The sequence below is a fragment of the Ailuropoda melanoleuca genome, chromosome 1 (assembly GCF_002007445.2).
Source record: "Ailuropoda melanoleuca isolate Jingjing chromosome 1, ASM200744v2, whole genome shotgun sequence".
Lineage (NCBI taxonomy): Eukaryota > Metazoa > Chordata > Mammalia > Carnivora > Ursidae > Ailuropoda > Ailuropoda melanoleuca.
The window spans coordinates 44,629,048-44,651,097 of NC_048218.1; the positions used below are offsets into that span (position 1 = coordinate 44,629,048).

Below are 22,050 nucleotides of genomic sequence, written 5' to 3' on the forward strand. Positions count from 1 at the left end.
CTTTTTTGGTCCACCAAAGGCACTGGAACTTCTCAGGTTTACTCTTGGCCTCCCATAAAGGTATTCTCATCTGGAACTATTGTTAAAAATCAGTGTTTCTATGGGAGGTACATTTGCTGAGATATCCTATTCCTCCCTCTTGCTGACATCCTTCCCAATCTTAGTTTACCAAGGATTTTATCATGATTTTTTTTCTACATCTATTGAGGTAGTCTTACAGGCTTTCTATTTTAATCTATTGATATGATGAATGATGTTCAAAGATTTTTTTGTGATATTAAATTTTCCTTGAGTTCCATAGGTAAACTTTAACTTCATCATATATATTTTGTGCTTTGAAGACTATTATATATTTAGTTTGCTAATTTTCTATTCAAAATTTTTGCTCTTATATCCCAGGCCAGTATTTTTCATTTCTTCTGCCCTTATGTGGTTGTGATTTCAAATTTATGCATTATAGAATGAATTGGGGGCCCTTTCCAGTACTCCTTGACACTTTTAAAGATTTTATATAAGATTAGATGATCTGCTCATTGAAAGCTTGTTATTACTCATGTTTAAAACCATTTAGAATTGATGTTTTCTCTGGAGGGAAATTCTCTCACCAATAGTCATATTTTCCTACTAAAGAAACTATAACTAAGAAAATTAAAACTTACAATTTCTTAACTCTATTTCATCCAACTTTAAAAACTTAAATTAACTTTATAACTTGACACTCTGAAGACAAAATCACATCAAACAATGTAAATTAGAGGATGAAAGCTATGTATCTTTCCAAAAAAATCTTAATTTAAAATATTATCTCACCCACAGTATATTCATTCATGTTTTTCTAAGGACAATGCTAGTAGACCTGCATTACTATTTCTCTTTTTGTTTACTACTTCTCTTGTCCAAAATTTGCACTATTGTAATTATAGTTGTATTAAGTCAAGTAATTGCCCCATTTACAAAACACTTGTAGTTATTTACTTGCTTTTTAAATTTTTCTTCTTACTTTTTGTTATGGTAAACTTAAACATCAGAAAGGGCTTAATATGTATCTGATATATTCCTCATCCAGTTTGAATAACTATCAAATTATAGAAAATAGTGTATCAAACATACAGTCACTTGCTACTCTCCATCCCCAGATGATGAAGATAATATCAAAAATATTTTTTTTTTCATTTTTGAATACATCAGAATGTATCTCTAACACAGTAGTTCTAACAGTATGGTCTGGCTGACCTCTGTTGGTCCCCACCACCCTTTCAGGAATTTATTTTCAAAATAATAAAGATGTTGGTTGCCTTTTTCTTTCTCATCCTCATAAGTAGACAGTGAGGTTTTCCAGAGGCTACATGACATGTGATATCACAAAGGAATGAATGCAAAAGCAGATATTAGAATTCATCTGTTTTCTATAAAGAAAGTTATTTTAAAGATTTACAAAATGTAAAATAATGTCACACTTCTATTTTTCTTGTTTTGAAAAATATACCTATTTTTAAGAAAATATGTTAATGTTTACTAGGTTATTATTTTTATTTTAAATGAATTAATTCTTTATTTTAATTTTTGTGTTTTAATTTACAACACATGTGTATCAATAGCCACAAACCACTTAAACAAAATAACTTTAGGGTCCTCAATGATTCTTTATAGTGCAAGAGATCCTGAGACCCAAAAGTTTGAAAGCAAGTGCTCTCATGTATGATACCACTCTTAGGTAAAAACTAACAACAGTCTTATAAGGTCATAAAATAGTCCAGTCAGAATTCAAATTTCTTCCATTTGTAATCATTTCTTAAATTTGTTGAAATCAGAAAGCAAATGAGGTCTATATGTCACAATATAAATCCCTTTAAGTCTATAAATTCCTTTCCTAACTGGTTGTCATTTGTGGTTGTTGTGTTTTCTTCAATTTATTTGTTGAAGAGAGTAGGTTGTTTTTTCTGTATAATTTTTGCAGTTTTGTTTTCGCTGATTACATCCCCATGCTGTCATTTAACATGTTCCTCTGCTCTGTACATTTTCCTTATAATATTACTTATATATAGAGGCATGAACAGATTCAAAGTTAATATTCTTGGCAAAACACCTCGTAAGTATTATAATGTAAAGGTTTTCTCCCCTCTCCTTTTAAGAAGTTACTAATCATTGGTGATCATTACCTAGAACCGTTAATTTGCCTGAGGTTACAAAATGATGATATAATAAGTCTGTTATTCCTTAAGTTAGTAAACAGAATACCTCCATAAACATACATTTTTTGTCTTATATATTTCATCTATGTGGGACTGTTTTCTTCTGCAATTCAGAATAACTGCAGAAAATTTGCTAAATCTATTTGGTCTCTTTGTAGACTATCTCCACTCCATAGATAAAACAGCACATTTGTGATAATAATTAGAAGATAATCTTCACACCAAAAACCAGTTAAATCAGTAGTAAAGAACTTAACTCTCTTCTTCAGTCTGCCCTTTGGGTTGGGAGGTAGAGCAGGCAGGAGACTGTAGAAAGAAATATCTTCTCAACAAAAAATATGTGAAGTGTTTTACTTAACATACTCTCAGAAAATCTATAAACAAAAATCTATAAAATCTACAAACAAAATCTCAGAAAATCATGGTGTATTTCTACTTGTGACTTCATTTTGTTGAAAGCTACCTTTGTCCCTTAAGGACTGGACTGAAAACCTGAAATAGACTCTACTGGTGTGTGCTGTAATGACTTTAAAAAAATCACCTTCTACAATACCAGCAATTTCACTGCCAGCCCTGGAGAAGGCCATTAACTTTTATGGCACTGTTTAGTACAACAGCAGCAGAATGAAAGTGAAATGCACTTGGAGCAGTAGATGTTGTTAGGGCCTCCTGCAGGATACTGGTTCATCCGGCCCACACTGTCAAGTTGTCTGGCTGTCCGTTGCCTAAGTACTGGTGTATATTCTTCACACAGATGCTGTATATTTTGCTTTCACTCTGCTTAAATTGTCAGCATAAATGCAAGGCAGCACGTATGTATGTTATCTAAATTCTTAAGTGTTTCATTTCTTGTGAATAAACAGCAAAGTATGAAACATGATTTTTTTTCTTTCTCTAGTTTCTGCTAAAAACTTCAAAGAGGCTGAGAAGACATGTGAATTGTCATGATTATAAGGGTGCAGTCTGTTAGTGTTTTCAATCAGGCTTCTTCAAAAGCTGGTTGAAAGTGTTTGGTAGATTGATTCAGAAAGGAGTCAAAGGATACATACTTCAGAGGAGCCTGAACGTGCTTGTCACAAATTCACATTTCTGTGTCCTTTTTTCCAATTCAAAGAGGGTGAACAAAATAAATAAACTTTAAAAAAAACCCAAAAGCATAATATAAAACATAAATTCAACAGTGACAAACTTCAGCTCTTTAATTCTAAACATTCTTATTAGAAATGAAAGGATTTCAGAATACAAGAAAAATGTCCTATGTGGCCAGAGACAAAGGCATAGTAATAGCCAAGCCATGAAAATTTGCAATATGGTGCTTCAGTTTAATAGTGCTTCATTTTATAAATTTCTGATACTAAGAATGATTCTGGGTGGTACTTTATAGGGTATAAAGAATTTTTATACACATTTTCTTAGTGAAAAATCACAAAATCCCCAAGAACTTTCTGTCTCTAAAGCCCATGTTCTTTCTTTCATTTAGTCCCCACCTAGATTTCATCTGTTTAGCTTTGTTACTTAGTGAAGTATTTAAGTATATAATCTCGTTGGTCTTGGACTTTCCAGTCTCCCAAACTACGAGAAATAAATTCCTGTTGTTTATAAGCCACCCAGTCTATGGCATTTTGTTATAGCAGCCCAAATAGACTAAGGCATTGCATAATGAGAAAAAAATGGCATCACGGACAGAAATAGAGATGCTAGATTGAGGGTTTTTTCCTAATACAAAACTACATATTTTCATTTGAGGCTCTCTTAATTTCAGATTCAGTTAATTAAAAAATGATTCTTTAATCTTAATTAAATTCCACATAATCTAAATACCTGACTGACATTCTCACTTGGATATCTAAAGGACATACCAATTATAATTCTGCCTAACAGAGATCTTAACTTCCACTCCTTGATAATTGTTCTTTCCTGAATCTTCCTTGTCTCAGTAAATGTCACTTTCTACCCAATTGCTCAGGGGAAAAATCTAGAATTATTCTTGATTCTTCTATTTCCTTCACCTCAACATCATCATTACCATCATATGATCCACCAACAAACATTTCCAACTAAAAAACATATTCCACATCTGTCTACTTCTCTTTATTTTCACTATTTTCATCCTGGTCTGAGTCACTGTTATCTCCAGCTTCGATTCCTGAAAAAGTCTCCCGGATGGTTGTCTCCCTTCTACTTGTGCTCCTTTATAATCCACATAAAAGCCAGAGTAATGCTTAAAAAACATGAAACAGATTTGTTTTTCAAACTTGCACATCAAATTCTTCAGTAATCTTCTATTGCATTTAGAATAAAATCTAAATTCCATGGCCCATTAGGTCCCACACAATCTGACTTGCCCTTACCTGTGACGTCTCTCTCCCTCCTTACCCTTCATTCCCTGTGCTCTTGCCACATTGCCCTCCTAGAATGGGCCAAGATCTTTTGCTCCCTGGAGGCTTTGTCATTGTTGTTCCCTCATTCTAGAGTTGTCTGTTTCTAGATCTTTGCATAGCTGGTGCCTTCTAGTCACTCAATCTCAGCTCAAATGTCACCTTCTCACTGACATTCAATTGTAAGTAGACTTTCCCACCACCCTAAACCATCACTTTTTATTACAACATCTTACTTTTATTTATTTCATAGCATGTATAAAAAATCTCATTTATTTGGTTATTTGTTAGTGCTGTCTACTTACCCCACTGCCATCCCATGAAGGGAACATCTAGTCTGTCTGATTCACCCCTCTATTTCTTGTGTTTGTCATACATTCATTCTGCACTGAATATTTGTGAAAGGAGCAAATGAACAAAGTCCCTCTTGTTGTGTAAATCAGTATAAATCTGGCTATATAGAATTCCCATTCTGCTAGTCTCAAAGATGGGAAAATATGAGGGTAAATATACATGTTTGTGCAAGGGTTGCTACAGATTCAGATCTGCACAGTGGAAAATTTATTTCCATAAAGGAAAACAAAGGTTAAATTGTAAGAAATATTTGGAGATACTTGTGGACAGTTATGCCCCCATTCCACAGTCTCTGCAAGTCTATAAACAACAGAAGCCCAAGCCACATCTTGGCTGGTATGCTACTGCTTTCTATAGAATGGGGAGAAAACTTGGCTTGTGGACCAATGGAACAGGACTGGTGGCTTGAGAGACAGCAGGATTAATCCTTTCCAAAGTGACAAGATCTCTTACCCTAGACTCCCAGAGGGCAGAGACCAAGGACCACATAACCACACAGGCCAGTGTTCTAACTTCTGGCAAATATACAGGCCCAAGGGTGAATAATGAGTTAGGCCTGGCAGATTACATGTTGCCCCAGGAAGAGATGAAGAGAAACAGAACAGGGATGGACAAGTGCCCATGGGAAAAGAAGAGTATTAGCTCTCACACAAACCACTGTGCCCTGAGTGACTGGCTTAAACAGAAATCTGGCAGCAAGAAAAGAAACTGAAGAAAGTGAAAAATAGCAGACAATCCTCTCCCCTCTCATTCTTTAACTTTCTGATGAGGGAATAAAACATTGCTATCACATGTATCATGTGATGACATTAATTATCTTTCTTCCATCATCAAGAAAGAATTGATTCATATGATCATTAGTATAAGACCACTTTAGAAAAAGTAGTATATTGCAGTTATTAGTAATTCAAACTCTGGTCCCACACAAACTTGAATTCAAATTATGGTTTTATCACTTAGAGCCATGGCACCTTTTACAATGGGGATACTTTACTATTACCACATAAGAATGGGTAAGGAAAACATAGACTATTCATGTAAAAAGTTTAATTCAGCACATGGAACACAGAACTCTCAATAAATAACAAAATATAAACAAGATATAAAAGTACTATTTTACTATCTAATCTTTTTTTTTCTGTCAATGGATAAAACAAGTGGCCTAAACAAATGTAAATTTTCTCCACTAAGAGTCTATTGGATGTTTTGAATTTGACAGAAATTGAGAGTCTAGAAAAAGTAATTGTTTTATGTCTAAAATATGTGTATGTCTAGATATGCCATTGAAGTCAAGCATGAGCTGCAGAATTTAATTATTAAAAGTAATAATCAAATAGTGAATGAATACATATAATTTTAAAATTAAAGTAGAAACTTTATTCCAATTCAATGTACTATTATTTCCCACTCACCAGTTTAGCCGGGAATAAAAAGCTGAATGCTGACTTTTAATAATAATAGTTTATAAAGAAACAGGTACACTGTTGTTGGAAGCACAAGTAAATGCAAACTCCCTGGGAAAAAATTTCTCAATACGTGCCAATCACTTTAAAAATGATTTGTCTTTGATCCAGCAATCTCATTACCAATAGCTTATCCTAAGGAAATAGTAGGAGTTACATAAAGATATATGCATAAGTATCTCATTTTAAGAATTTTCTAAAAGTCATTGCCCCCAGAAAACTTGATCACACATTATTTGAGATTTTGTTAAATTATAATAGATATTTTGTAGTCACTAAAAATGATAATGTAAATATATACTGGCATTAAAATAATCATATGTTATTCATTTAACAATTAAGCTATAGAAGAGAGGCTAGGAGAATGGTAGAGTTGGAAGACCTTAAGCTCACCTCGGCCCATGGATACAATTAGGTAACACTTGCATCAGTATAAATAATCCAGAAAACAACCAGAAGACTGGCAAAACAAACTCCACAATTAAAGGTAGAGAAGAGGCCACATCGAAGAGGGTAGGAAGGATAGAGATGTGGTGGGGGAATGAAATGGACTGTGGCTCTCTGTTGTTGGGAGGGAGCTGCAGGCATGGCTAAGAGTGAGAAACAGACTATCACAGCAGGAGCTAGCATGGGAACACAAATCCCTATAAAGGCTTTGAAAGTGAGAGGGGCTGGATTTTGTGAGTTCTTACAACCAAAGGGATTTAAATCTTAGAATTTTAAAAATCAGTGGGCCCAGTTCTGGAAGAGCCTGGAGGGCAACAGGAAGCTTAGTCCCCTACCTTAAAGAGACAGCACAACAAACAGCCCACAGAGATACAGGGTAGAAGCAGCAGTTTGAAAAACTCCTGCAGTATATGGGAGGGAGAATTATTTACTCATCTCAGAGGGAGACTCCTCCAGGAACAAAGAGCTGTCAGGTGATATCTCCCTCCCCTGCTCCTCAGCATAAGCACATGGCCACCTGTAGGAATCACACAGTGCCCATGTTCACTAACTTGCTTACACCAAGCCCTGCCCCCACCCCCCAAACTCTTCAGCAGTTCCACCCTTCCCAGTCATGCCTGCCTTAGTCCCAATGCTACAAGTGCCCTCCCTCAGAAGGCCAGTGCCAATACCATAACTCCCAACCCATGCATTTTGGTGGTGGTGGTGGTGGTGGCAGTGGCAGTGGCAGCAGTAGGCCCTGCAGAAGCCTGAGGCACACCTTGTTACATCTGGGTGCCCCACCCCAACCGGGGACCAAACTCTGCCTACAACAGTCAAAGAGAGCCTCTGCAGATGATTGTACTGAAGGAAATATCGACCAGGACAAAACAGCAGGGTGCATGTAATATACATAGGAGATAACCCCCAAAGCACTAGATTCTAGGTAACTGAGGACACCGGATTGCAGGACACTACAGGACGTTTTCTTCATACAGCCATTATTTTCAAGAGCAAGAAACATAACTGACTTTCCTAATACACGGAGAAACAGACACAGAAAGTCAGAAAAAAATGAGGAGACACAGGATTCTGTCCCAAATGAAAGAATAGGACAAAACCACAGCAAGAGATCAAGGTGAAATGCATATAAATAATATTCCTGGTAGTGAATTTAAAGTAATAATCATAAAGATATTCACTGGACTGGAGAAAAGAGTGGAGGACATCAGTGAGACCATAAACAAAGAGATTAAAAAAAAAAGAAGAACCAATCAGAGATGAACACAATAACACAATAAATAAAATTAAAAATACACTAGATAGAATAATAGTAGGTTAAAGGAAACAGAGGAACAAATTAGTACGAACTGGAAGTCAGAATAATGGAGTAATCAAGCTGAACAGGTAAGAGGAAAAAAATTATGTAAAATGCAAATAGACTTAGGGAACCCAGCAACTCCATCAAGTGTTATAGGGATCCCAGAAGAAATAAGAGAAAATGGGGCAGAAAATTTATTTGAAGAACTAAGTGATGAGCCCTGGGTGTTATACACAATTAATGGATCTTTGAACACTATATCAAAAACTGATGATGTACTACTATATGTTGGCTAATTGAATTTAATAAAAGCAAAAATAAAAGGAAAAAGAAAAGAAAAGAGAGAGAAAAGAAGAGAAGACAAGAAAAGAAAGAGAAATAATAGCTGAAAACATCCCTAATCTGGGGGAGGACACAGATATCCAGATCCAGTAAGTACAGAGATTCCCCAACAAAATCAACCTGAGGAGGTCCACACCAAAATACACAGTAATTAAAATGGCAAAAAGTAATGATAAAGAGAACATTTTTAAGCAGGAAGAGAAAAGACAGTTACATACAAGGGAAACCTCATAAATCTATCAGCGGACTTTTCAGCAGAAACTTTACAGGCCAGAAGAGAGTGGCATGATATATTCAAAGTGCTGAAAGGAAAAAAATCCACAGCCAAGAATACTCTATCCATCAATGCTATCATTCAGAATAGAAGAGATAAGGATTTTCTCAGACAAACAAACTAAAGGAATTCATGATTACTAAACCAGCCCTATAAGAAATGTTAAAGTGTACTCTTTGAGTGGAAAGAAAAGATCATAAGAGTATGAAAAGTAGAAAACCCAAAACAGTAAAAATATATTTACTTATAAAAATCAGTCAAGGGATTCACAAAATAAAAGGTATATGCCACCATATACTAAAAGGTGGGGGAAGAGGAGTAAATAATGAGTTCAAATATAGGAAACCATCAAATTGATATAGACTGTTATATGAATAAGATGTTATATACAATCTAATGGTAAGCACAAATAAAAAAACCATAATAAATATGCAAAGATGAGAAAGGAATCCAAATATATTACCAAAGAAAGCCAGCAAATCATGAAAGAGAGCAAGAGAAGAAAGGATCAGAGAAAAACTATTAAAGCAACCACAAAACAAGTAATAAAATGGCAATAAATACATATCAATAACTGCTTCCAATGTAAATGGACTAAATTCTCCAAATGACATGGGTGATGGAATGGATAGAAAAATAAGACCCATCTATATGCTGCCTACAAGAGACTCATTTCAGACCTAAAGACACATGCAGATTGAAAGTGAGGGAATGGAGATTTGCATTTATCATGCAAATGTATGGAAAAAGAAAGCCAGGGTCCCAATACTAGTAACAAACTAGACTTTTTTTTTTGACAGCTCATTATTTCTAATGTGCAATACTCAAGACACAAGATAATGGCATCTAACGTTGTTATAAAAGAGAAATCAGATCAGTCATCAAGGGCTTCTGAGTAAACAACATTTTTATAACCTCCATGCTTATCTTTGCTTTCCAGGTGTAATTTGATAAGATCACCAATTCGAAGAATAGTATTTGAAGCTTCTGTCACAAATTTCAAACTCTAACTTTCACTATGGTTGGTTCGTATACCCCTGTTTGTTTGTTCTTTCAGGGTTTATCAGTGACCAAATCAAGACCAATTCATTTTAGACTTTTGCATTCTGGGTCAACTTGAGTCTCATTTCAGAAAGCTCTTAACTTTGCAATGAGATCTATGGAGCTTGAGGCAGCATTAAGTGCCAGTGTGTTAGGAATAATAAGAAGAGATCTTGCAAACTCTGCAATAGCAATCTGTTTTTTGAGACCCATCTGGTTGTATAGTTTTCAAGGTATATGGAAAGAGCTGCCTCTACAGCATCCCCACCTAGAACCATGGGTTTTGACTCCAAAACTCTCTTCAAAACACAAAGATCATCATGTAAAGAGTGGTCCATCTTGTCACATGTGAAATCATTTGCCCCATATAATTGATGCAGATATATGAGTCTTAGTGCTATTTTAAAAAATAAAGTGAAGTTCTTAAATCCACATTTTTATAAAATCAGTCTATATAGAAATTCACCATAATCACCTTAATTGAATCCTGCTTACATGGTTCATTCAGACATGGAAGCAATATCTGGACTTCACAGAAGAGATTAAATGGTTACTCCATTTCCGTTCACAATAGCCTAACATTGTTCTCTCCCATGTGTATAACTGCTCATATCACTAAAAGACTAGAGCAGCAAATCAGTGGAACAAGACAAAACAGACTTTAACAAAAGACAAAGAAGGATGCTATTTAATAACAAGGGGAACAATCTAATAAGATATAACAATTGTAAATATATATGTACCCAACAAGGGGGCACCCAAGTACATAAAATAATTAATGGCTAACATAAAGGAACTAATCGATAGTAATACAATAATAGTAGGGGACTTTAACACATCATTTACATCAATGGATAGATCATCCAAACCAAAAATCTACAAGGAAACAGTAGCTTTGAATGACACACTGGACTAGGTGGACTAGATGGATTTAATAGGTATATTCAGAAAATTCCATCCTAAAACAGCAGAATATAAATTCTTTTCAAGTACAGATGCAACTGTCTCAGATTAGATCACATATTAGACTATGAAACAAGTTTCAACAAATTAAAAAAATATTGAAGTTAAATCATGCACCTTTTCTGACCATAACACTATGAAACTAGAAATAAACCACAAGAAAAATCTGAAAATGGCACAAATACATTAAGGTTACATAACATGTTAGTAAACAATGAATGGGTCAACCAAGAAATCAAAGAAGAAATAAAAAAGTAAACGGAGAGAAATGAAAATGAAACTACAATGGTCCTGAATCTTTGTGATGCAGCCAAAACTGTTTTAAGAGGGAATTTATAGCAATATAGGCCAATCTCAAAAAGCAAGAAAAATCCCAAATAAACAACCTAACCTTTTACCTAAGGAGCTAGAAAAAGAAAGACAAAACCCCAAACCAGCAGAAGGAAGGAAATAATAAAGATGAGAGCAGAAATAAGTGATATAGAAATTTTTTAGGTTATTTTAGTTTTTTTTAAACAAATAAAACAATAGAACAGATCAATGAAACCAGGAACTGGTTATTTGAAAAAATCAACAAAATTGATAAACTTCTACCAGACTCATTGGGGTAGGGTGGGGGACTCAAATAAACAAAACCACAAATGAAAGAGGAGAAATAACTGACACCAAAAAAATACAAATGATTGTAAGAGAATGTTATGAAAAATCATATGCCAACAAACTGGACAACCTAGAAGAAACTGAGAATTCCTAGAAACAGATAACCTAATAAAATGAAACAGGAAGAAACAGACAATTTGAACAGACTAATTACCAGCAATGAAATTGAATGAGTAATCAAGAAACTCCCAAAAAACAAAAGTCTAGGACCAGACAGCTTCACAAGCAAATTCTACCAAATATTTACAAGAGTTAATATCTATTCTTCTCAAACTATCCCCAAAAGTAGCAGAGGAAGGAAAGCTTTCACATTTAGTCTATGAGGCCAGGATTGTCACAATAACAAAATCAGACAAAAACACCCCAAAAAAGAAAATTACAGACCGATACCACTGATGAACACACATGCAACAATTTCCAACAAAATACTAGCAAACAGAATCCCAGAATACATTAAAAAAATCATTCACCACAATCAAGCCAGGAGGCAAGTGTGGGTCAATATTTGCAAATCAATCAAGATGACACATCATGTCAATAAGAAAAAGGATAAAAATCATACGATCATTTCAATGGATGCGGAAAAAGCATTTGACAAAATACAACATCCATTCATACCTCAATACAATAAAGTCATACATGAAAAAAAACACACCTAATAACATACTCAATGATGAAAAACTAAGAGCTTTTCCTCTAAGATCAGGAATAAGACAAGGATGCCCATTCTCCCCACTTTCATTCAACATAGTACCGGGAGTCCTAGCCACAGAAATCAGGAAACAAAACAATAAAAAAAAAACAACAACCTATGGAATGAGAGAAGATATTTGCAAATGACATATTCAAGAAAGGATTGGTATCCAAAATATATAAATAACTTACACAACTCAACACACACACACACACACACACACACACACACACCCAATAATCCAATTTAAAAATGGGCTGAAGACATGAGAGCCAATAAGCACATGAAAAGATGCTCAATATCACTGATCATCAGGGAAATACAAATCAAAACTACAATAAAATAATCACCTCACCCTTATCAGAATGGCTAAAATCAATAGTACAAGAAACAAAAGATGTTGGTTCCCCTTTCTCTGCGTCCTTACCAACATCTGTCATTTCCTGACTTGTTAATTTTAGCCATTCTGACTGGTGTGAGGCGGTATCTTGTTGTGACTTTGACTTGTATTTCTCTGATGCCAAGTGATGTGGAGCATTTTTCATGTGTCTGTTGGCCATTTGTATGTCTTCTCTAGAGAAATATCTGTTCATGTCTTCTGCCCATTTCTTGACTGGATTACTTGTTTTTTGGGTGTTGAGTTTGATAAGTTCTTTATAGATCTTTAATACTAACCCTTTGTCTGATGTGTCATTGGCAAATATCTTCTCCCATTCCTTAGATTGCCTTTTAGTTTTGTTGACTGCTTCCTTTGCTGTGCAGAAGCTTATCTTGATGAAGTTTCAATAGTTCATTTTTGTTTGTGTTTCCCTTGCCTTTGGAGTTGTGTCTAGTAAGAAGTTGCTGTGGCTGAAGTCAAAGAGGTTGCTGCCTGTGTTCTGTTACACTGTTGGTGGGAATGCAAGCTGGTACAGCCACTCTGGAAAACAACATGGAGGTTCCACAAGAAGTTAAAAATAGAGTTACCCTACCAACGAGCAATTGCACTACTAGGTTTTTACCCTAAAGATACAAACATGTTGATCCAAAGGGGCACTTGCACTCCAATGTTTATAGCAGCAATGTCCACAATAGCCAAATTATGGAAAGAGTTGAGATGTCCATCAACAGATGAATGGATAACAAAGATGTGGTTTATGTATACAATAGAATATTACTCAGCCATCAGAAAGGATGAATACTAACCATTTAGATCAACTGGAGGGTATTATGCTGAGCAAAATAAGTCAATCAGAGATAATCATATGGCTTCACTCATATGTGGAATACAAGGAACACCACAGAGGATCGTAGAGGAAGGGAGAGAAAACTGAATGGGAAGTCATCAGAGAGGGAGCAAAGCCATGAGAGACTCTCAACTATAGGAAACAAATTGAGGGTTGCTGGAGGGGAGGTGAGAAGGGGATGGGGTAATTGGGTGATGGGCATTAAGGAGGGCACATGATGTGATGAGCACTGGGTGTTATACGCAACTGATGAATTATTGAACACTACATATGAAACTAATGATGTACTATGTTAATGAATTGAATTTAACAAAGGAAACAACAGATGTTGGTAAGGATGAGGAGAAAAAGGAACCCTTTGCAAACAAGTGCAGCCATTGTGGAAAACATTATGGAGGTTTCTCAAAAAATTAAAAATAGGGGGCACCTGGGTGACTTGGTTAAGCATTCAACTTGTGATCTCAGCTCAGGTCTTGATCTCAGGGGTCATGATTTCAAGCCCTGTGTTGGGCTCCACTTTGAGTGTGGAGCCTACTTAAAAAAATAAAAAATAAAGAATAGAACTATCCTGTGATCCAGGAAACATACCACTGGGTGTTTACCCCCCAAAATCCACAAACTAATTCAAAGGGACACATGCAACCCTCTGTATATTGCAGCATTATTTATAGTAGCCAACTATGGAAGAAGCCCAAGTGTTCATCAATAGATGAATAGATAAAAATGTGATATATATACAATGAAATATTCTTCAGCCATAAAAAGAATGAAATCTTGCCATTTGCAACAACATGGATCTAGAATGTATAATGCTAAATGAAATAAGTCAGTCAGAGAAAGACAAATACCATATGATTCTACTCATATGCAAAATTTAAGAAACAAAACAAACAAGGAAAGGAAAAAAAAGAAAGAAAGAGAGACGAAGCAAAAATACACACTCTTAACTATAAAAAACAGATGGTTACCAGAGGGGAGGTGAGTGGGGGGATGGATGAAATAGGGAATTAAAGGGGATTAAGGGTACACTTATCTTGATGTGCACTGAATAACATATGGAACTACTGAATCACTATATTGTACACCTGAAACTAATACAACACTGTATGGTAACTGTAGTGGAATTAAAACTAATTTTTAAAAAATAAATAAATAAAAATTAAGCTATGGAATAATTAACAGTATTATTTTATTTTTATTAAAAGTAATTACTTTTAGGGCTCCTGGGTGGCTAAGTCAGTTAAGCATCCAACTCTTGATTTTGGTTCAGGTCGTAATCTCAGGATTGTGAGATCAAGCCCCACATTGGGCTCCCTGCTGCACATGGAGCCTGCTTCAGATTCTCTCTCTCTCTCTCCCTCTGTCCCTCCCCCCACTCTCTCTCTCTCTCAAAAAAAAAAAAATATATATATATATATATCTCCAGAAAAATGCTTGGAAGGATATACCACAAAACACTAACTTTGGTTATCATTTGATTATATGATTACACTCTACCTTTATTTTATTTATACATTTGTATTTTTAAAACATTTTTAAAATTTCAAATTTTCATTTTTATATATATAATATTTTAATATTTTATTTAATAGATCAAAAACTATTCTATAAAGAAGTAGCAACTAGGCCTTAATATTTATGACACACAGACCCTTCAAATTATACTGAGGTCCTTAGCAGGAATAATACAAAGTATAAGTTAATATTTTCCTATACTTAGAAACATGACATCAGTTTTTTGCTAGATCTATATACATATATGCTTAACCTAGTCCACAGTCACTTTTTGCTTTGTCTTACCAGGACAATTTATGGTATGTTAATTTTTTTTTCTTATCCCTTATTACTTGACCAAAATTGGTTTGAACAATGTAGCACAATAGAAAATATGGTGGTGCAGCACTGACTGGCAATGAGTCTTCTTGTCTTATTTTCAGTGTGTTTGTGAAGAAAAGTCACATAGTCTTCTGGAACCTATATTATAAAGGATTAAATGAGACACCCGTGTATTGGAAGCATGTAAGTAGAAAGCATAATGGTAGTGAGAGTATTCTGAAACCTGTCATTTCAACAAAAAGATTTAATTCAAAACAAAAGAAGCGAGAGAAAATAGACTTGCAAATGAACATTTTTAAAAATTTGACATTGGAAGTTCATTTAGTTTTTAAACCAGCCAGAACCTTAAAAAGTACTGTTTTTCCCCCACTATAATTCATATCATCACGAACACCTAGAACATAAAAGATTTCTGCCTCTTACCTGTCTTGGGTGTTAGGTTGCAGCAGCCACTGAAAGAGAACTCAGCTTTTGGCACTAAAAATAATTTTTCATTTGAGGGCTTTTTCTTATTCCAAGTCAATGTGTATTTAGTTAATGATTTTGATGCCATTTTGGACCAAATAGAATAAACTTTATGCCAAATGTATAGCTTATTGCATGGTACGTTTCAAATCAGGTCTATACTGCCAAAGTGAGAAAGTTGGATAAATCATAGTAGTATAGACCCCTCCTCTGGAAAATTCTAAGCATAAAAACTTGCCTTGTCTATCTGGAATTACCTGAATTATCAGAAATTGCTCGTTTGTACATAAAAATGATTTCCTCTCTGACAAAGTCTGTGTTTTAGGAAACCAACTGGATTTGTTTTCACGACCCACAATCTAACTGGAATGGATTGGCCAAAATAACATATTAGAAAATGGTGACACAGTGCAAGAGTCTTCACCACCCAAGATTATGTGAGTTCTCTCTTAGAAGAAATATCAAACAAGGTTTAAATACATTACAAAACAATGCTTAAAACCAAGGCATAATGGAAAAGAGACAAGATCTGTTCGACAAGTATTTATTAATGTCTTTATATTAATTATACATAGCATATTCATATATTATATTAATAACAAGCTATCATTTGTTGCACACTTATGGCATGTCAAACCTTCTGCTAAGTGCTTTTTAAAAATCTCATTTAATCCCATACAGTCTGGTGAGAGAGAGAATATTATCTCTATTTACAGTTGAGAAAACTTAGAGAAGTTAGGAGACTCACCCAAGTTCATATAATCTAGTACGTGATTAAACCAGACTTTGAATCCATGCAGTGTGACTTCAGAGCCTTGATTTTAAGCATACATCACCTATAGCAATAGTAGGCATTGAATAAACCACAAAGAGACAAAAGATATATTTCCTCCCCACCCCATCCACCACCTACCCCCATCACCACCATGGAATTTGCTTTTTGTAATAAAGCAACTTCCTAGAGAGAATGGACTGAGAAGAGGGTTGTTTCACTTTGGAGAGACCCAATTTTTTTTTATATTTCAGAAGTCAATATGCTAATGATAGAGGTATCACACACTTGCTACTATTTCAAGAAACAACTCCCACTGACTGTCACTTCATACCTCATTTTGAAATGAAAGAGCGGAACTTCCAATTCTAGGAGGATGGAGTAGGTATATTTTTTTCCTTTTCCTCCCACTAAGTAAAACTAAAATCTGTGGACATTATATGCAAAACAATGTAAGATGACTCTGAAAGGTGGAGGGAAGAAGATGATGTGGGACTACAGAACAGAACGAACAACACAGAAGTGAATTTCCTGGGTTTTCTTTTCATCACATATATCCCAGACTTGAAGCTGAGGAAGCCAAAAACCTAGAAATGCTGATGAACACAGACCTAAAGCAAAATAAAATAAAGTAAAATAAAATAAAATAAATAAAATAAAACCTTTTTGATAAAAGTTCTGTCAGGCCAAAGGACTAGGGAAGGGGCAAAGTGGCAAGACCAAAAACTTTTAGACAATAACCATTTTATTCTATACAAACAATACACAAAAACTATGGCTTTTCCCACAGTTATGACATCAAAGGCTGAGTGGGGAGCCTAGACTTCCACACTTAATAGTAATGAGATCCTTTCCCCCTACTTGTTAGGATACTATCAAATAAGGCTTAATAAAGAACTGGGACTTTTGCCATCACCCATAGGTAGTCAGTCCACCTCACATCTGTGTCAGTGGAGACCATATGGAAAGCCAGAACTCTCACTTGCCCCAGCAGTAATAAGCAGTAGCCTTCCTCCAAATGTCAATAGAAACCAAGTGGGGTACCTGTACTTCTACTTCCATTTGGCAATAATAAAGAAATGCAATCCTCCTTTCCTCCACCAAAGTGGGTGTCCAAAAAGCTAGCCAAAACAGAAAATATAATAAGATCCAGAATCTCAGAACATAATATGAAAAGGTCCAGAGGATAAAATCAGGTAATTTTAGGACTCACCATAGAATCACCAATTCTGGACAACACAGAAAATCTAAACTAAAAAGAAAATATTCATACTTTCATAAACCTGTGGGACAAAAACAAAGGATCCAACATTTATATCATCAGGATACGCAAAGGAGAGGAAAAAGAGAGTAAGACTGAATAAGTATTGAAGAAATAATGGTAAAAAATTTCCAAATTTGGAGAGTGATATCACGTGATGGCAGAATAGGACTTTTGCCCTCGTCTCCCCACCCCCATCCCCATAGAAACATTGATTCTGATAACCAACCACAGATGAGAATACCTTTGTGGAATCCTGGGAGTCCAGTGGAAAAGTCCCAGCACTCTACCAGATCAAAAAGTCCAAGATGCATTGAAGAAGGTAAGAAGATTAGTTTTATTTTACCCATGTAAGCCCTCCCCTCAGATGGCACAGCTCAATGCCAAGAGAGATCTTGGTGAACACCTGGATTTCCCAACCATGCTGGATGTTACCCAAGAGACCCACTTATTTCTCAACCTACTCTGGACACTGAAGGGATTGGCTCAGCATGGCTGAATAGTCTAGTGGCAGCTAAGAGCAGGAAAAAGGGACATGGGCTTACAGCAACCAAGGTATGGACCTCAACAAAGGGTCTGCCTCTTGAGGGAATTCATCACCACTATACGTACCTTATAAGAAATTCTAACAGTAGTTCTTCAAAATGAAATTAAAGGTTGCTACTTTGCAACATAAATATATATATCTCACTATAAAGGTAAGTATATAAATTCAGAATAGTCTTAATTTGAAATGGTGGTGCATAAATAACTTTTAACTCTAGTATAAAACTTAAATGACAAATGAATTAAAAATAACTTTACAATATTTATTAATGGATATAAAAAGATATAAATTATGACATGAATAACATGAAATGTGGGAGGGAAGAAGTAAAAGTGTAGAGTTTTCATATGTGAATGAAGTTATTAGATTAAAATATACTGTTATAACTATGTTTTTTGTAAGCCTCATGGGAAGAACAAAGAAAAAAGTAGTAGAGAACAAAAACTGAAGAGGAAAGAATCAAAGAATATCACTAAAAAAAATCATAATCACAAAGAACACTGCTGGAGAGGAAGAAGGAAAACAGGAGCTACAAGATGGTCAGGAAATAATGAACAAATTGGCAGCAGTAAGATTTACCTACCAGTAATTAATTTAAATGTAAATGCATTAAAATCTCCAATCAAAGACATGCAGTAGATGAACAGATTAAAAAGAAGATGACTCTTCTATATGCTACCTATAAGAACCTTATTTTAACTATAAGGACACATGTAAACTAAGAACAATGGGGTGGAAAAGATATTACATGGAAATTGTCATTAAAAGAGAGTGGGAGTAGCTTTACTTACATCAGACAACATATATTTTAAGTCAAAATTTGTCATAAGAGACAAAGTAGGTCATTATATAATAATAAGTGGCTCAATTTCATTAAGAGGATATAACAATTATAAATACATATGCACACAACATTGGAGCACCTACATATAAAAAGCAAATAACAGAACTGAAGGGAGAAATAGTGATAAATAAAATAAGGGACTTTAATAACCCTTAAATACTTTAAAAATGAATAATAGAACATTCAGATAGAAAATCAGTGAGGAAACAAAGGACTTCGATAACATTATAGACCAAATTAACCCAACAGACATATACAGAAAACACATCCAACAGCAGCAGAAGACACATTATTTTCAAGCACACATGGAACATTCTCTAGGATACACCATATGTTAGGCAAAATAAATAAATGAATAAATAATAATAATAATAATAATAATAATGTCTTAACAAATTTAAGAAGACTAAAATCATACCAAGTAACTTTTCTGGTCACAATGCAGGAAACTAGAAATCAATAACAGGAGAAAAATGAAAAGTTCACAAATGTGTGGAAATTAACATACTCCTGAACAACCAAAAGGTCAAAAAGGAAATCAAAATGGAAACAAAAAACTACCTGAGACAAATGAATAGAGAAATCCAACATGCCGAAATTTATGGGATGCAGCAAAAGCAGTTCTAAGAGGAAGTTTATATTGATAAATGCCTACTTTAAGAAAAAGAAAGATCTCAAATAAAATGCCTAACTTTCCACTTTAAGGAAATAAGAAAGGAATAACTAACTGCCATTAGCAGAAGGAAGGAAATAATAAAGATTAGAGCAGGAAAAAAATGAAATACAGACTAGAAAAATGATAGAAAAGATCAATGAAACTGAGATGGCTTTTGAAAATACAAATAAAATTTGCAAACCTTTAGGTAGAATGAACAAGAAAATAAAAGAGATGACTCAAGTAAATAAAATTATAAATGAAAGAAAAGACATTACAACTAATGTAACAGAAATAAAAAGAATCAAAAGGGACTACTATAAAGAAACTGGGTAACCTAGTTGAAGTGGATAAATTCCTAGAAATACACAACCTACCAGGACTGACTCATGAAGAAATAGAATATCTGAAAAGAATACTGAATATTGAATCAATAACCAAAAACCTCCCATCAAGAAGCATACAACCAGATGGTTTTCACTGGTGAATTTTACCAAACATTTAAAGAAGAATTAATCCCAATCCATTTCAAACTCTTCCAAAAAACTGAAGAAGAGGGAATACTTCCAAACTCATTTTATGAGGCAAGTATTGCCCTAATACCAGAGCCAGACAAGGACATTACAACAAATGAAAACCACGGACTAATATGCTTAATGAACATAAATGCAAAAATCTCAAAATACTAGCAAAACAAATTCAACAACATATTGAAAGAATCCTATACCATGACCTAGTAGGATTTATTCCTGGAATGCTAGGATATTTCAACTTATGCAAATAAATCAATGTGTTATATGATGTTAGTAGAATAAAGGATAATAATTATCTCAATAAATGCAGAAAATAATTTGATGAAATTTAGAATTCTTTCATGATAAAAGCTCTCAACAAATTAGGTATGGAAGGAATGGACCTCAACATAATAAAGGCCATATATGACAATCCTACAGCTAACACCTGACTTAATGATGAAAAGTTGAAAGCTTTTCCTCTTCCTCTCAGATCAGAAACAATACAATCATGCTCATTCTCACCACCTCATTTCAACATAGTACTGGAAGTCCTAGCCTGAGAAATTAGACAAGAAAAAAGAAATAAAAGGCATCCAAATTGGAAAGAAAAAAGTAAAAATGCCTCAATTTGCAGATGACATGACATTATATATAGAAAACCCTGGATTGGGCCAAAAAGCTCTTAGAAATAATAAATTCAGTAAAGTTGCAGGTTATAAAATAAACGTACAAAAATCAGTTGCATTTATATACACTAGCAATGAACTATCCAAAAAACAATTTAAGAAAACAATCATATTTACAATAGTACTAAAAAGAATAGCATAGGAATAAATTTAGCCAATGAGGTGAAAGATCTGTACACTTAAAACTATAAAATGTTGATGAAAGAAACAAGAAGATGCAAAGAAATGGGAAAGTTTTCTTTGTTCATGAGTTGGAAGAATTAATATTGTTAAAGTATCCATACTACCCAAAATAATGTACAGATCTCTATCAAAATTCCAACAACATTTTTCACAGTAATAGAAAAAGAACCCTAAAATTCATATGTAACTATAAACGACCCCAAATAGCCAAAGTAATCTTGAAGAAAAATATCAGTGCTGGGGCATCACATTTTCTGATTTTAAAACATATTACAAAGCTATAGTAATCAAAACAGTACGGTACTGGCATATAAACAGACACACTGACAAATGGAACAGAATAAACAACCTAGAAATAGATCCACATATATAGGGTCAACTGTTGTTCAACAACAGTGCCAAGAACACCAAGAGGAAAAGGATAATCCCTTCAATAAATGTTGGGAAAACTGGATATCTACATGCAGATGAAATTGGACTCTTATGCCATATACAAAAAACAATTTAAAATAGATTCAAGATCTGATGCTGTAGAGCTATTAGAAGAAAACATAAGGGAAAACCTTTATGACATTGGTCTCTGCAATGATTTAGATACTCCCCCAAGCGTACAAGCAACAAAAACAAAAACAGACAACTGGGATTGCATCTAACTAAAAAGCTTCTGCACAGCAAAGGAAAAAAATCAGTGGAGTGGAAAAGCAATGTATAGAGTGGGAAATAATATTTTCAAACCATATATCTAATGAAAGATTAATATCTAAAATATATTTTAAAATTCGTACAACTCAATCAAAAATAAAATAAGAGATAGCCTGATTAAAATATGAGCAAAGGACCTAAATACACATTTCTCAAAAGAAAACACAAATAGCCACCAAGTACACAAAAAGGTGCTCAAAATCACTAATTATCAGGGAAATGCCAATCAAAGGCCCAATGACATATCACT

General features: G+C 34.4%; 1 long non-coding RNA gene and 1 other non-coding gene across 3 annotated transcripts in view; both read right to left on the reverse strand.

The window, feature by feature from the left end:
• Positions 1–22,050, reverse strand: part of LOC117801776 — a 611,477-nt gene that overhangs the window by 376,729 nt on the left and 212,698 nt on the right. The window lies entirely within an intron of this gene.
• LOC117795547 lies at positions 10,309–10,438 on the reverse strand. Its single transcript, XR_004619603.1, has one exon. It is a non-coding gene; the product is annotated as a small nucleolar RNA SNORA20 (small nucleolar RNA).